The 16,403-nt window shown below is 39.2% G+C and overlaps 1 long non-coding RNA gene across 1 annotated transcript in view; it reads left to right on the forward strand.

The window, feature by feature from the left end:
* LOC129647578 (uncharacterized) overlaps window positions 1-16,079 on the forward strand; it is a 218,379-nt gene extending 202,300 nt beyond the window's left edge. Inside the window, exon 4 of the long non-coding RNA XR_008712357.1 lies at window positions 15,853-16,079. This is a non-coding gene — a long non-coding RNA (uncharacterized LOC129647578). The remainder of the gene's footprint in view (window positions 1-15,852) is intronic.
* Window positions 16,080-16,403: the final 324 nt, after the last annotated feature.

Consider the following 16,403-nt stretch of genomic DNA (forward strand, 5'->3'; position numbering starts at 1 on the left):
GTTGTCCCATTTCCAGTTCTAACTTCTGCTATCTGACCTGCATATAGGTTTCTCAAGAGGCAGATCAGGTGGTCCGGTATTCCCATCTCTTTCAGAATTTTCCACAGTTTATTGTGATCCACACAGTCAAAGGCTTTGGCATAGTCAATAAAGCAGAAATAGATGTTTTTATGGAACTCTCTTGCTTTTTCGATGATCCAGCAGATGTTGGCAATTTGATCTCTGGTTCCTCTGCCTTTTCTAAAACCAGCTTGAACATCAGGAAGTTCATGGTTCACGTATTGCTGAAGCCTGGCTTGGAGAACTTTGAGCATTACTTTACTAGCGTGTGAGATGAATGCAATTGTGCAGTAGTTTGAGCATTCTTTGGCATTGCCTTTCTTTGGTATTGGAATGAAAACTGACCTTTTCCAGTCCTGTGGCCACTGCTGAGTTTTCCAAATTTGCTGGCATATTGAGTGCAGCACTTTCACAGCATCATCTTTCAGGATTTGAAAGAGCTCAACTGGAATTCCATCACCTCTACTAGCTTTGTTCGTAGTGATGCTTTCTAAGGCCCACTTGACTTCACATTCCAGGATGTCTGGCTCTAGGGGAGTGATCACACCATCGTGATTATCTTGGTCATGAAGACCTTTTTTTGTACAGTTCTTCTGTGTATTCCTGCCACCTCTTCTTAATATCTTCTGCTTCTGTTAGGTCCATACCATTTCTGTCCTTTATCGAGCGCATCTTTGCATGAAATGTTCCCTTGGTATCTCTAATTTTCTTAAAGAGATCTCTAGTCTTTCCCATTCTGTTGTTTTCCTCTATTTCTTTGCATTGATCGCTGAGGAAGGCTTTCTTATCTCTTCTTGCTATTCTTTGGAGCTCTGCATTCAGATACTTACATCTTTCCTTTTCTCCTTTGCTTTTTGCTACTCTTCTTTTCACAGCTATTTGTAAGACCTCCTCAGACAGCCATTTTGCTTTTTTGCATTTCTTTTCCATGGGGATGGTCTTGATCTCTGTCTCCTGTACAAGGTCACGAACCTCCATCCATAGTTCATCAGGCACTCTATCAGATCTAGTCCCTTAAATCTATTTCTCGCTTTCACTGTATAATCATAAGGGATTTGATTTAGGTCATACCTGAATGGTCTAGTGGTTTTCCCTACTTTCTTCAATTTAAGTCTGAATTTGGCAATAAGGAGTTCATGATCTGAGCCACAGTCAGCTCTTGGTCTTGTTTTTGTTGATTGTATAGAGCTTCTCCATCTTTGGCTGCAAAGAATATAATCAGTCTGATTTCGGTATTGACCATCTGGTGATGTCCATGTGTAGAGTCTTCTCTTGTGTTGTTGGAAAAGGGTGTTTGCTATGACCAGTGCATTTTCTTGGCAAAACTCTATTAGTCTTTGCCCTGCTTCATTCCATATTCCAAGGCAAAATTTGCCTGTTACTCCAGGTGTTTCTTGACTTCCTACTTTTGCATTCCAGTCCCCTATAACGAAAAGGACATCTTTTTTGGATGTTAGTTCTAAAAGGTCTTGTAGGTTTTCATAGGACTGTTCAACTTCAGCATCTTCAGTGTTACTGTTTGGGGCATAGACTTGGATTACTGTGATATTGAATGGTTTGCCTTGGAAACGAACAGAGATCATTCTTTCATTTTTGAGATTGCATCCAAGTACTACATTTCAGACTCTATTGTTGACCCTGATGGCTACTCCATTTCTTCTGAGGGATTCCTGCCTGGAGTAGTAGATATAATGGTCATCTGAGTTAAATTCACCCATTCCAGTCCATTTTAGTTTGCTGATTCCTGGAAAAGGCAATGGCACCCCACTCCAGTACTCTTGCTTGGAAAATCCCATGGATGGAGGAGCCTGGTAGGCTGTAGTCCATGGGGTCGCTTAGAGTCAGACATGACTGAGCGACTTCCCTTTCACTTTTCACTTTCATGCATTGGAGAAGGAAATGGCAACCTGCTACATTGTTCTTGCCTGGAGAATCCCAGGGACGGGGGAGCCTGGTGGGCTGCCGTCTATGGGGTCGCACAGAGTCGGACACGACTGAAGTGACTTAGCAGCAGCAGAATGTCGACATTCATTCTTGGCATCTCCTGTTTGACCACTTCCAATTTGCCTTGATTCATGGACCTGACATTCCAGGTTCCTATGCAATATTGCTCTTTACAGCATCGGACCTTGCTTCCATCACCAGTCACATCCACAATGGGGTATTGTTTTTGCTTTGGCTCTATCCCATCATTCTTTCTGGAGTTATTTCTCCACTGATCTCCAGTATCATACTGGGCACCTACCGTCTTGGTGAGTTCCTCTTTCAGTATCCTATCATTTTGCCCAGATAATCACGATGGTGTGACCACTCACCTAGAGCCAGACATCCTGGAATGCGAAGTCAAGTGGGCCTTAGAAAGCATCACTACAAACAAAGCTGGTGGAGGTGATGGAATTTAAGTTAAGCTATTTCAAATCCTAAAAGATGATGCCAGGAAAGTACTTCACTTGATATGCCAGCAAATTTCAAAAACTCAGCATTGACCACAGGACTGGAAAAGGTCAATTTTCATTCTAAAACTAAAGAAATGCCTTGTAAACTGCCGGGGTCCAGCCCCGGTGGATCCAGGGAAACTCGAAGGAGAGACAGCGTCAGCTTTGATCAGGAAACAACTGCTAGATTAAATATTAACTAGAGGCTTATAGGGAAGAAGGCAATGACATGACTGAGTGACTTCACTTTCACTTTCCACTTTCATGCATTGGAGAAGGAAATGGCAACCCACTCCAGTGTTCTTGCCTGGAGAATCCCATGGACGGAGAAGCCTGGTAGGCTGCAGTCCATGGGGTCGCACAGAGTCGGACACTACTGAAGCGACTTAGCAGCAGCAGCAGAGGCTTATAGAGTGGTTAAGTGAGGATAGCTCAGCAGGGAAATTCAGTGGAGAAAAGAGGCTGAATAACTTGGTTTATGCGGAAAAACAATAAAACTTCAAGACAAGAAGTTTGCACCACCCATGTAGGCCACAGGCATCTTCCCATTCTCCCGAGGGAGAGGAGACACTAAGGCCTCCCCGGTCAGATCTTGGAAGCCCAGGCAAAATTAGTAGGCTTGGTGGGCCTCCACCCTCCAGATGGGAATTCAGCCAGAAGGTGAAAGAAAGAATGACATGAGGAGACCAGTCTTTTGAGGAACTGATCCCATTCTTTATTTTCCAGGGTCCACTTTTATACACAGAGATGTAATACAAAAGTCACACAGGGTCAGCTGTCCTGACTTTTATCAAAATCAGGTGCTTCATACAAATGTATACAAAGATCTTAGGGGTGTTACATCATCTTCTGGCCAGGGGGCCTGCTAACAATTTATGACCCTGTCCTTGTGACAGCGGTCAGTCAACCAGAACACTTATTTCTCCAGGGGTGATTATTCTTAAAACAGACGCCACCTTCTGAAGGCACCGGATAAAGTTACATTCCTATAGGGTGAGGGTGCAGTGGGTTTTAATTAAGGAAAGAATTTGCTTAGCCTAAGGTCTAACGTGACTAATATCAAAGGTTAATACTTATTTCTTCTATATATTCATTAATGTGTATAAGGGCAGGGGATGTGGAGACTTAGCAGCAAACATTGGCTCAACAATGAAACCCTCCACTGGTATAATTCCTAACTAGCCCACTAATACTATACTAATAATTTTCTAACTTCTCAAAAGAATCTGTTTTTAGAAAGTTTAGAGCATCTCACGCCTCTCACGGTTGGGAGGCTGTGAACAATCACATGTGGCCAGACAAGCCTGTCAGGCAGGCTAGAGAACCTTCAGAGGAATTTGTAGGTTGAAACACTCCTGTCACATCCAGGAATTATTATAAATTGGTGCTCTAAGTTAACTCCTTCTCCAAAAGAGGTGGTGGGGGACAGCCCCCCGTAAAGTCAGAGGTGTAGGTGAGAGCACAAAACAGTAAAGTAGGCAGACTCTGATTTTAGGGGTAGATGCTCAAGAATTTCCAGGGGGACTCCTGAGGCTCGATCCCGCCTTTGCGTATGCTGAGCCTCCTTACTCATGACCTTTTCCATGGACGGAGTTCCTCACGCTGGCTCCCAGCAGTAAACAACATTGAAAATACTGCACAATTGCACTCATCTCACATGTTAGCAAAGTAATGCTCAAAATTCTCCAAGGCATGCTTCAACAGTACGTGAACAGTGAACTTTCAGATGTTCAAGTTGGATTTAGAAAAGGCAGAGGAACCAGAGATCAAATTGCCAACATCTGTTGGATCATAGAAAAAGTGAGAGAATTCCAGAAAAACATCTACTTCTGCTTTATTGACTATGTCAAAGCCTTTAACTGTTTGGATCACAACAAACTATGGAAAATTCTTCAAGAGATGGGAATACCAGACCACCTGACCTGCCTCCTGAGCAATCTGTATGCAGGTCAGGATGCAACAATTAGAACTGGACATGGAACAACAGAGTGGTTGCAAATTGGGGAAGGAGTATGTCAAAGCTGTATATTGTCACCCTGCTTATTTAACTTATATGCAGAGTACATCATGAGAAATGCTGGGCTGGAGGACACCCAAGCTAGAATCAAGATTGCCAGGAGAAATATCAATAACCTCAGACATGCAGATGACACCACCCTTATGGCAGAAAGCAAAGAAGAACTAGAGAGCCTCTTGATGAAAGTGAAAAGGAGAGTGAAAAAGTTGGCTTAAAGCTCAACATTCAGTAAACTAAGATCATGGCATCCAGTCCTACCACTTCATGGCAAATAGATGGGGTAATAGTGGAAACGGTGACTGACTTTATTTTTCTGGGCTCCAAAACCACTGCAGATGGTGACTGCAGCCATGAAATTAAAAGACACTTGTTCCCTGGAAGAAAAGTCACAACCAACCTAGACAGCATATTAAAAAGCAGAGACATTACTTTGCCAACAAAGGTCCATCTAGTCAAAGCTTTGTTTTTTCCAGTAGTCATTCATGTATGGATGTGAGAGTTGAAATATAAAGAAAATTGAACCCTAAAGAATGGATGCTTTTCAACTGTGGTATTGGAGAAGATTCTTGAGTGTCCCTTGGAAGGCAAGGAGATCCAACCAGTCCATCCTAAAGGAAATCAGTCCTTAATATTCATTGGAAGGACTGATGCTGAAGCTGAAACTCCAGTACTTTGGCCACCTGACGTGAAGAACTGACTCATTGGAAAAGACCCTGATGCTGGGAAAGAGTAAAGGCAGGAGAGAAGGGAACGGCAGAGGATGAGATGGTTGGATGGCATTACTGACTGGATGGACATGAGTTTGAGTAAGGTCAGGGAGTGGTGATGGACAGGGAAGCCTGGCGTGCTGCTGTCCTTTTGGTCTCAAAGAGTCAGACACCAGTGAGCGACTGAACTGAACTGAACTAATCGTGACTGTCTTCCCGATAATGAATTAATCATGAATAGTGTAAACTAGTATGGATGAGATGGTTTTTGTGCGAGGAACTTTTTAAAAATTAAAAGTTCATGTTTATTAAAATATCAAAATCTGGTATTTATGAAAATGTTACAATCATATGTAATATATCTTTTGAAAAAAGTAATTTTTGTATAATTAAGAACATTACAAAATTTCCTGTACATCAAACAGTTAAACAACCTACCAGCTTAATTACTAACATTTTATGAATTAAAAACATTTTAATTAACATAAAAAATAGGAAGTACAATCTCAAACTGAAGGAAACCTTGAGATGTATTTACTTTACGAAAAGTTTATGACTTCGTGAAAAACTTACTGTTTGTATTTTTCACTCTTTTTAAGAGATCAGTAAGAACTTTGTCATTGACTCCAGCTCAATATCCAGTCCTGATATTTAGCATGTGTTTTCCCTTCTCTGTGAGGGGAAATTTTTAATACCCCCCAGTTAACATCATGTACATGGCAAACCATTTTATTTTATTTATCTATTTGTCTCTGTCAGTTCTTAGTCATGATGAGCAGGATCTTTGTTGCATCATTTTAAAACTGATCTTTTTATGTTGATGTTTGGCAGAAGCCAACATGATACTGTAAAGCAATTATCCTTCAATTAAAAATAAATACATAAAAAAACAGAAGCAATATTGTAAAACATTCAATAAAGACTTTAAAAATGAAAAAAAAATGGAAGGAAAAAAGAATTCAGCTGAACTAATAACCCATTAATTCCACCTGGGTACTTGCAGAGAAATATCTATGCAATCTTGGATGAACTTCAGTTTCATTATGTGGCTTGGAGAAAAAAATCAATGATGATCTAAGGCTGTGGTTGCTGCAGTGGGTGATTAGTTGTTCACCATCTTCTTTAACCATTTTTGATCTGGCCACTATATTTAGGTTGTTAGGCTATCCAAAAGGCAGAAAAAAACTCTTAAACTTTTGCAATTGGGAAGCTGAGTGATACTTTAGAAACTTAATGAACCTTGAAAGTTGTTACTTACCATGTGAAAATAAAAATGGCACATCAGGGAAATAAAAAAAAAAAAAAAAGAACAAAGTGGTTGGAAAAGTGTAAATGAGAAAGTAGGAGTGGAAGATAAAATAGATAAAATGAAAATATCTTATTTTACACAATATTATTTAATGACTTGGAAGATTTCACTAGACCATAGATTGAAGTTGTTCGGAAGAGATCATTTAGCTTTTTAAATAAAAACAGTATTACAAATAACAGCCAACTTTCTTATACCTTTGTGTTTACAACTAAAATTAAAAGGACATAGCCCAATTCCCTCATCCTACCTTCACACCTTCATTTATCCTTCTTCATCTAGTTAATCTGGGTTAAAGGGTTTTTTTTTTGTTTTCACTATTTTTTAAGTTGATGCAGGTAGTTGAATATGGTCACTACTGAAAAATGGAGTCTGAATATCTCTCTTATGCACATTTCATGACACATTTTGAAAGCACTAGACAGGTATTGAAAGCAATACCCTTCTCACATTTGTTTTCTATTATTAATGTCAAAAGTCATCCATCCATTCCATCTATATCCATCCATCTCTCCACCTACCTATCATTACCTGTGACTATTTTCACTCTCCTCTTGTTCTTATCTCTTCCCTATCTAAATATGTCAAAGATGGTAAGTGTTTCATAAGAGAGTGATTTATAAAAATACAGCCAAACCACATTCCTGTCTCAAATGGTGAGGCTGGCCAGCATATGCAACTAATTCTCACAGAGGCATTCTGGAAAACCAGTGACAAGACTGGGACTCTGGGCTAGCCCCGGGGCAGTCAGCAGTGGTAGACTGCTACACACAGCCTCATGTGTAAAGTTTCTGAACTGACACAAGGCTTAATGGAAATGAACCTTGACGATGTGGCCAATGGAGTGTAAGTGACATCCTTGGCATGCCACGGTGATTTTTTTCTTTCCGTTCTTGAAGGCATAATGCTTCCTGTGGGAAACCCTGACTTAAAATGCCATTGTGTGCTTAGAGACAGGATTCACTGGGCCTGAAGAGGACATAAGTGAGATAAGGACCATAGAAATGGGTTCTTCCATGTCCTCATATTCCATTACTCTTGCCAACCCAATGGAAAGGCAGAGTGACTACGCTAGTTTCAACTGATACAATGTTGGAATAATAGTGTATTTTATAAGAATGAAAATATAACAAGACTGTAGAAAATGAAAACCCAGTCATTCCTTATTTATTATCTATTATGGTGAATCACTTACAGTTCTAAGTTTGTGGGAAAATCAGAGAAAAATAAGACATACTGTCCCTCATCTCCAGGATTTACAAGATTATATATATAATCTTTCTATCAAAAGTTATCTTTAAAAATATATATATGAAATAAATACGATAGTTAAGATAGTTACCAAAATCTAGGAGTCATGTCAATAGAAAATGCTCTGCAAAGAAAGTTTTCACAGAGAAAGAAACAAGCAAATAAACTGTTTAATTTTTCTTTTCTTACTTTCAATAAAATGTTACTATCCCAAGTGAAGATGATAGGGTCGATACACAATGCAAATGATCTGCACTTCTTGTATTTAAATAGTTTTTAAAATAGTGGAACTGAGTCTATGAAACCTTCTGTTACTGTTTTTTGTTTTGTTTTTTTTTAATGAAATCTCAACTGTCAGAGTCCACAGCTCCACGAAATGGAGCAATTCAAAGCTAAATAGGTTACATTCAGGCTGTAGATGAAGTTTGAGGTGAATGCCACTTGACCTTAATTCATATGAAAAGTACATTTTTTTTTTTTTTTTTAAGGAAAACTGTCCCATGCACTTCTTAGCCAGTGAACCAGACTAACATGCTGTTTGGAGAGACATGCAATTAAATTAACCATTAAAATATAGTATAATAGTTGGCATTAGAGGCAAATTATAGGGCATTAGCATTAAAAGAGTTTATAGAATAGGTAACAAAGCCACAAATGGCCACAAAGTTTTTGAGGACAAATGAGGGTCTAGGATAGAAGTCAGCAAACTATAGCCTGGCCAAATATGGCCATTGCTTGTTTTAAAATAAAATTTTACTGAGCATAGATATACTCATTCATATATGCATTAGGTGCATTTGCCCTTCAACTAAAAACTTGAGTGTGGTTGCAACAAAAACCATCTGGTCCTCAAAGCCTAAAATGTTAACCATCTGGCCCTTTAAAAAAAAAGTTTGCTGAATCCTAGGGTGAACCCAAGTTCCTAATGGGCTGGATAGCAGACCTTAAACAAGTAAAGAAGGGCAGGTATAAAAGGGAGTCGTGTGGTCTGTGGCAACCTAAGAGGCAAGTACCCTATCCTAGACAGGCAGCTCAGCCTGGTCAAGTGGTGACCTATGGAAATGTTGCCAGATCGTTTCATTTTTCAAGGAAAAGTAGAAATAGATTTTTATGTGAAATCTTACTGGGAGAGGGTGAACCCAAGATTTTAAAAATGTGACTTATTTTTTTAAAAATCACTTGAAACCAAGGGAATGTGTAGAAAAGGCTTTGCAAAATAAGTGACACTTAATAGATGAGTAAAAAAATGCCTGAAAATTTTTGTTGCCTTAATCAGCTCTTAGCTAATAGTTACTGGTTTCTCACTATGAGTTTGGCTCCAAACCAAACACAATGAATCCATAAAACAACTCTTAGAATAAGAACTATTATTATTTATATTAATGAAGATGTACGGATGATTCACTCCAAAGCTTGATGCTATACTGCTCAACAGTTTCACTCTAATGCAAAGTACAATTTGGAAATACAAGTGATGTAGAAGCAGAGACTGGGGAATGTGACTTAGGCTCAGGGATAAGTGTGAAGTTTTAGATGTGAGGTGATATATCTGAAAGATGCATTAGAGTAGGAGACAGAAACAGCAAGAACAGAGACTAGAAAGGTATATGGGTGCCAGTCTACAGAGTTCTATACAAGGTGTATTAAGTTTTTAGTCTATGAGCATTGTGTTCATGAGGTCTGGGAGCAAAGACATGATGAATTTAGGAATTTTTTCTGGTTGTGATTTAGAGAATGGATTGTGCATGGAGTATGATAAATTGGTGATTGAGATACCATTGGGAATTTATTACTAGGAATCCAGGTGGACCAGCATTATAGGGCTGGGATATTAAGAAAAGTTTGTGACTTTCAGAGTTATTGAAATGGTACACTTAAAAGAAATGATGTGTCATGAGTGGTAGGGAAATGTTTATTCTTACTTTTATATATTTTTATTATCTAATAAATAGTAAGCTATTCCTATAGTATGAAGACTCTAGAGATATTCATTTAAGCATTCATTTCTTAAGATTCTGCAATAGAAAATCTTAAATTGTTCCCAGGGTAAACCCAAAGAATGAATTACCAATCTTTCCTAACTTGTAGCCTATTTTAGAGGGACTATATTGGTATTTATAGTTTTAGACAGTGGATATTTCAGAAAATTTATTCTTAAAAACACACATGATAGGAAAACATTTTATCAAATTGTTGTTGGGGGAGTAGTATATATAATGGTTAACTGTAGGCTCTTTGGAATAGAGACAGATTTGAGCCCTTGCACTGCCATGTAATCAGTCTATCACCCTAGTGTATTAGATAATTTTTGAGTTATATGTTGTGTTCCAAGAGAAATTTTCAGAGAGAAGCTGACTCCTAGGGAACTCTTATTATCGGATAATTGATGTTCTCTGACAAAAGCTGGTTCTGGGCAGCCACATTTGTACCAAATGGGTCTGCTCCAGCCCTGGTCACAATTGATTGGACCAGAACTATGCACATGACTCAAACTGGGTTGCTTGTATTCTTCTTCCTGGAAATGTGGATTTGAGACTCAGAGGATGGATTATTATAAGCTCTTTGCTTGAGCTGAGATAATTCACACTTCAGGCTGAAGAACTTTCATCTTACATCAAATGTACTCCAAAAATGAGGAAGCAGGTCTTTAGGCAGAAAAAAAAAAATAGCACATATGACAGAAAAAAAGGAAGAAAAGAAGCTCAGTGGTAGACAAAAAATAAGTGGTTAAGAGTTCTCATTTTCTGTACCCATTATATGTTCACCTAACTTAGTCACCAAAGCAACACTAACTACGTTTCTCCTAAGTCCCAAGTAGCTTCCCTGTAGCTCAGTAGATAAAGAATCCGCCTGCAATGCAGGAGACACAGCCTCCATCCCTGGTTCAGGAAGATCCCCCCTGGAGCAGGGTATGGCAACTACGTGTGCTCTGGCAATCTGCAAGATAATGTTCTGGCACCTTATTTAATTGTGAATGATGGTACTGTAGGGGTCATTCCTTTTTCCATTACTAAGTTCAGTGACAAAAAAATAATTTAAGATTGAGATATATAAGAGCTCATCCATAACCCATATTCGAATTAATGTCATTTAATTGTTTACAGAATGACAAAGGCAGCTTAAGCTAGCAGTAAGGATTTCAGTGTTCTACGATGTCAAATACCAACCACAGGAAACCAAATTTTTTCATTTTTATAATTACTTTTTGGGTGTTAAATGATTCCATTAAATGAAGTGCCACAAATTAAGTATTGAAATGAACTGACCTGAACAACCACACTGAACATGCCTGAGGCATCAAACAGGTTTCTACTATATCTGTATTCCCTTTTATTTGGGAGAATGATGTGACAGAAGAATCTTTGCTGATTTTTGAATACTAAATAAATTAGTCATGGCTTGAACGCCACTTCAATCAGTTTCCAGTGAGCAAGCTCTGCCCTGTAAGTTCACCTGTTCATGACTATAGTCAGAACTGGAGCAAGCTGGGAATAAGTACCCAACTGTCTAGGAATTCAGGACTGCCTGGTAGTTAGAGTACAAATGATAAGGGTGTGCCATGTGAGAAGTGGGGTGCCCTCAAAGATCTCTCAAAGATCTCTATGGGCTTCCCTTATAGCTCAGCTGGTAGAGAATATGCCTGCACTGCAGGAGACCTGGGTTCGATCCCTGGGTTGGGAAGATTCCCTGGAGAAGGGAAAGGCTACCCATTCCAGTATTCTGGCCTGGAGAATTCCATGGACTGTATAATCCATGGGGTTGCAAATAGTCAGAAAGGACTGAGAGACTTTCACTTTCCTTCTGAGCTTCCCTTATAGTTTAGTTGGTAAAGAATCTGCCTGCAATGCAGGAGACCCTGCATTTCAACCCAAGTTTGATTCCTGGGTTGGAAAGATCTGCTGGAAAAGGGATAGGCTACCCACTCCAATGTTCTTGGGTTTTCCTTGTAGCTCAGCTGGTAAAGAATCTGCCTGCAATGCGGGAGACCTGAGTTCAATCCCTGGGTTGGGAAGATCTCCTGGAGAAGGGAAAGGCTACCCACTCCAATATTCTGGGCTAGAGAATTTCACAGAGTGTATAGTCCTTGGGGTCGCAAAGAGTTGGACATGACTGAGTGACTTTCACTTTCACTTTCAAAGATCTCTGACCTAGATGCTCCCCTGTTCATCCACCTTAATGAAGCAAATGGGAAGGATGAAGGGAAGAGAGAAGGAAAGAAAGCAAAACAGTAGCATATATTGAGCATTACTATGTGGTAATAACTGTACTAATTGTTGCCATATTTATTATTCCATTTAAAGCATTACATGAACCTTAGCAAATGAGTCCATTTACCCATGGAAGAGTTATGTACAAACCTGGGCAAAATTATATAAGGACAGTGGTATCACTAAATTACAGAATTGTAAGAGATATTACTGAGTTTGGGGGTAGGCAAATTACAAAAAGGATATATTCATCTCCTACCTTGTTTCTGAGTGGACATTTGAAATAAGCCATAGGTCAGTTCAGTCACTCAGTCATGTCCAAGTCTTTATGACCTCATGGACTGCGACATACCAGGCTTCCCTGTCCATCACCAACTCCCAGAGCTTGCTCAAATTCATGTCCATTGAGTTGGTGATGCCATCCAATCATCTCATCATCTGTCGTCCCCTTCTCCTGCCTTCAATCTTTCCCAGCATCAGAGTCTTTTCAAATGAGTCAGTTCTTTGCATCAAGTGGCCAAAGTATTGGAGTTTCAGCTTCAGTATCAGTCCTTCCAATGAATATTCAGGACTGATTTCCTTTAGGATTGACTGGTTTGATCTCCTTGCTGGCCAAGGGACTCTTAAGAGTCTTCTCCAACAGCACAGTTCAAAAGCATCAATTCTTCGGCACTCAGCTTTCATTATGGTCCAATTTTCACATCCATACATGACTACTTGAAGAAATCATAGCTTTGACTCTACAGACTTTGTCAGCAAAATAAAATCTCTACTTTCTAATACACTGTTAGGTTTGTCATAGCTTTTCTTCCTAGGAGCAAGTGCCTTTTAATTTCATTGCTGCAGTCACCATCTGCAGTGATTTTGGAGTCCAAGAAAATAAAGTCTGTCACTGTTTCCATTGTTTCCCCGTCTATTTGCCATGAAGTGATAAGACCAGATGCCATGATCTTCATTGTTTGAATGTTGACTTTTAAGCCTAACATCATCAGAAACCTCATGTTTAACTCAAATATGTTTGAACAGGGGTGTGTTCTCATTTATTCATTTTATGAAATATGGGCATCTTTAACATTTAGCTCAACATCTCTCTGTTTGGTCCATGTCCCCCATCAACATCTTTAGAAAAATTAGACAACAACTGAAATTGCATAGATCAACCAGGGAAGTGTGTGCTTAGTTGCTCAGTCTTATCTGACCCTTTGTGACCCCATAGACTATAGCCTGCCAGTCTCCTCTCTCCTATTCTCCAGGCCAGAATCCTGGACTGGGTTGCCATGCCCTCCTCCACGGGATCTTCCCAACCCAGGGATCAAACTCAGGTCTTCCGCATTGCAGGCAGATTCTTTACCATTGGAGCAACCATGAAAGACCTCAACCAGGGAAAGCTGACACCAAAATATACTAAAGAAAGCGAACTCAAAACACTAACACGTGGTTCCCTTTTTATTTTTATTTTTATTTTTTTAATTTTATTTTATTTTTAAACTTTACATAATTGTATTAGTTTTGCCAAATATCAAAATGAATCCGCCACAGGTATACATGTGTTCCCCATCCTGAACCCTCCTCCCTCCTCCCTCCCCATTCCATCCTTCTGGGTTGTCCCAGTGCACCAGCCCCAAGCATCCAGTATCGTGCATCGAACCTGACCTGGCAACTCGTTTCATACATGATATTTTACATGTTTCAATGCCATTCTCCCAAATCTTCCCACCCTCTCCCTCTCTCACAGAGTCCATAAGACTGTTCTATACATCAGTGTCTCTTTTGCTGTCTCGTACACAAGTTATTGTTACCATCTTTCTAAATTCCATATATATGCGTTAGTATACTGTATTGGTGTTTTTCTTTCTGGCTTACTTCACTCTGTATAATAGGCTCCAGTTTCATCCACCTCATTAGAACTGATTCAAATGTATTCTTTTTAATGGCTGAATAATACTCCATTGTGTATATGTACCACCGCTTTCTTATCCATTCATCTGCTGATGGACATCTAGGTTGCTTCCATGTCCTGGCTATTATAAACAGTCCTGCGATGAACATTGGGGTACACGTGTCTCTTTCCCTTCTGGTTTCCTCAGTGTGTATGCCCAGCAGTGGGATTGCTGGATCATAAGGCAGTTCTATTTCCAGTTTTTTAAGGAATCTCCACACTGTTCTCCATAGTGGCTGTACTAGTTTGCATTCCCACCAACAGTGGAAGAGGGTTCCCTTTTCTCCACACCCTCTCCAGCATTTATTACTTGTAGACTTTTGGATCGCAGCCATTCTGACTGGTGTGAAATGGTACCTCATAGAGGTTTTGATTTGCATTTCTCTGATAATGAGTGATGTTGAGCATCTTTTCATGTGTTTGTTAGCCATCTGTATGTCTTCTTTGGAGAAATGTCTATTTAGTTCTTTGGCCCATTTTTTGATTGGGTCATTTATTTTTCTGGAGTTGAGCTGTAGGAGTTGCTTGTATATTCTCGAGATTAGTTGTTTGTCAGTTGCTTCATTTGCTATTATCTTCTCCCATTCTGAAGGCTGTCTTTTCACCTTGCTAATAGTTTCCTTTGATGTGCAGAAGCTTTTAAGGTTAATTAGGTCCCATTTGTTTATTTTTGCTTTTATTTCCAATATTCTGGGAGGTGGGTCATAGAGGATCCCGCTGTGATGTATGTCAGAGAGTGTTTTGCCTATGTTCTCCTCTAGGAGTTTTATAGTTTCTGGTCTTATGTTTAGATCTTTAATCCATTTTGAGTTTATTTTTGTGTATGGTGTTAGAAAGTGTTCTAGTTTCATTCTTTTACAAGTGGTTGACCAGATTTCCCAGCACCACTTGTTAAAGAGATTGTCTTTAATCCATTGTATATTCTTGCCTCCTTTGTCAAAGATAAGGTGTCCATATGTGCGTGGATTTATCTCTGGGCTTTCTATTTTGTTCCATTGATCTATATTTCTGTCTTTGTGCCAGTACCATACTGTCTTGAGAACTGTGGCTTTGTAGTAGAGCCTGAAGTCAGGTAGGTTGATTCCTCCAGTTCCATTCTTCTTTCTCAAGATCGCTTTGGCTATTTGAGGTTTTTTGTATTTCCAAACAAATTGTGAAATTATTTGTTCTAGCTCTGTGAAGAATGCTGTTGGTAGCTTGATAGGGATTGCATTGAATCTATAGATTGCTTTGGGTAGTATACTCATTTTCACTATATTGCTTCTTCCAATCCATGAACATGGTATATTTCTCCATCTGTTAGTGTCCTCTTTGATTTCTTTCACCAGTGTTTTATAGTTTTCTATATATAGGTCTTTAGTTTCTTTAGGTAGATATATTCCTAAGTATTTTATTCTTTCTGTTGCAATGGTGAATGGAATTGTTTCCTTAATTTCTCTTTCTGTTTTCTTATTATTAGTGTATAGGAATGCAAGGGATTTCTGTGTGTTGATTTTATATCCTGCAACTTTACTATAGTCATTGATTAGTTCTAGTAATTTTCTGGTGGAGTCTTTAGGGTTTTCTATGTAGAGGATCATGTCATCTGCAAACAGTGAGAGCTTTACTTCTTCTTTTCCAATTTGGATTCCTTTTATTTCTTTTTCTGCTCTGATTGCTGTGGCCAAAACTTCCAAAACTATGTTGAATAGTAGTGGTGAAAGTGGGCACCCTTGTCTTGTTCCTGACTTTAGGGGAAATGCTTTCAATTTTTCACCATTGAGGATAATGTTTGCTGTGGGTTTGTCATATATAGCTTTTATTATGTTGAGGTATGTTCCTTCTATTCCTGCTTTCTGGAGAGTTTTGATCATAAATGGATGTTGAATTTTGTCAAAGGCTTTCTCTGCATCTATTGAGACAAAAACCATATGATTCCCTTTTTAGATAAGGAAACACCAGATGTGAGAGAGGACTACAAAAGAAGACAGTACCAGGAAGTCCACAACTGAGATCTTATTGAGAAGCTGAAATCACAAAGACCTCCTCCCATTTATTCCTTTTGCCTTTAAAACTCCCGTGCCCCTTACCCAGCCAGCAAGATGGATCTGATACATACCTATGTTTCACATCTTCTGGGTTGGTACCTCTCCATCAGTAAACATACTTCTGGTCTATATTCTAACACTTTGGCTTATTTGGCTTCACAAAACTGGGTTATTCAATACAATTTCTGAGACTTTGGGTAATAGTTTAATGTGACGACAAGGGCTGTAAGGAAAATAAGGAGATGCTTTACTGCCTCTTACACTGATAATATTTAAAAATGAAAAGTGTGAGAAGAGAGCCAACTGCAGCAACCACCTCCTCTGAGTTGTTCCTCGGGTTCTTTCTTTCTTGTTCTCCATGTTTTAAAAACTTGGGGGCAGAGGAAGGAATCCTCAAGTACTGGTTTAGATATCTGAGCAAGAATGCAAATTAGAACATGTTATATATTT

The sequence above is a fragment of the Bubalus kerabau genome, chromosome 3 (genome assembly GCF_029407905.1).
Source record: "Bubalus kerabau isolate K-KA32 ecotype Philippines breed swamp buffalo chromosome 3, PCC_UOA_SB_1v2, whole genome shotgun sequence".
NCBI classification, from domain to species: Eukaryota; Metazoa; Chordata; class Mammalia; order Artiodactyla; family Bovidae; genus Bubalus; species Bubalus kerabau.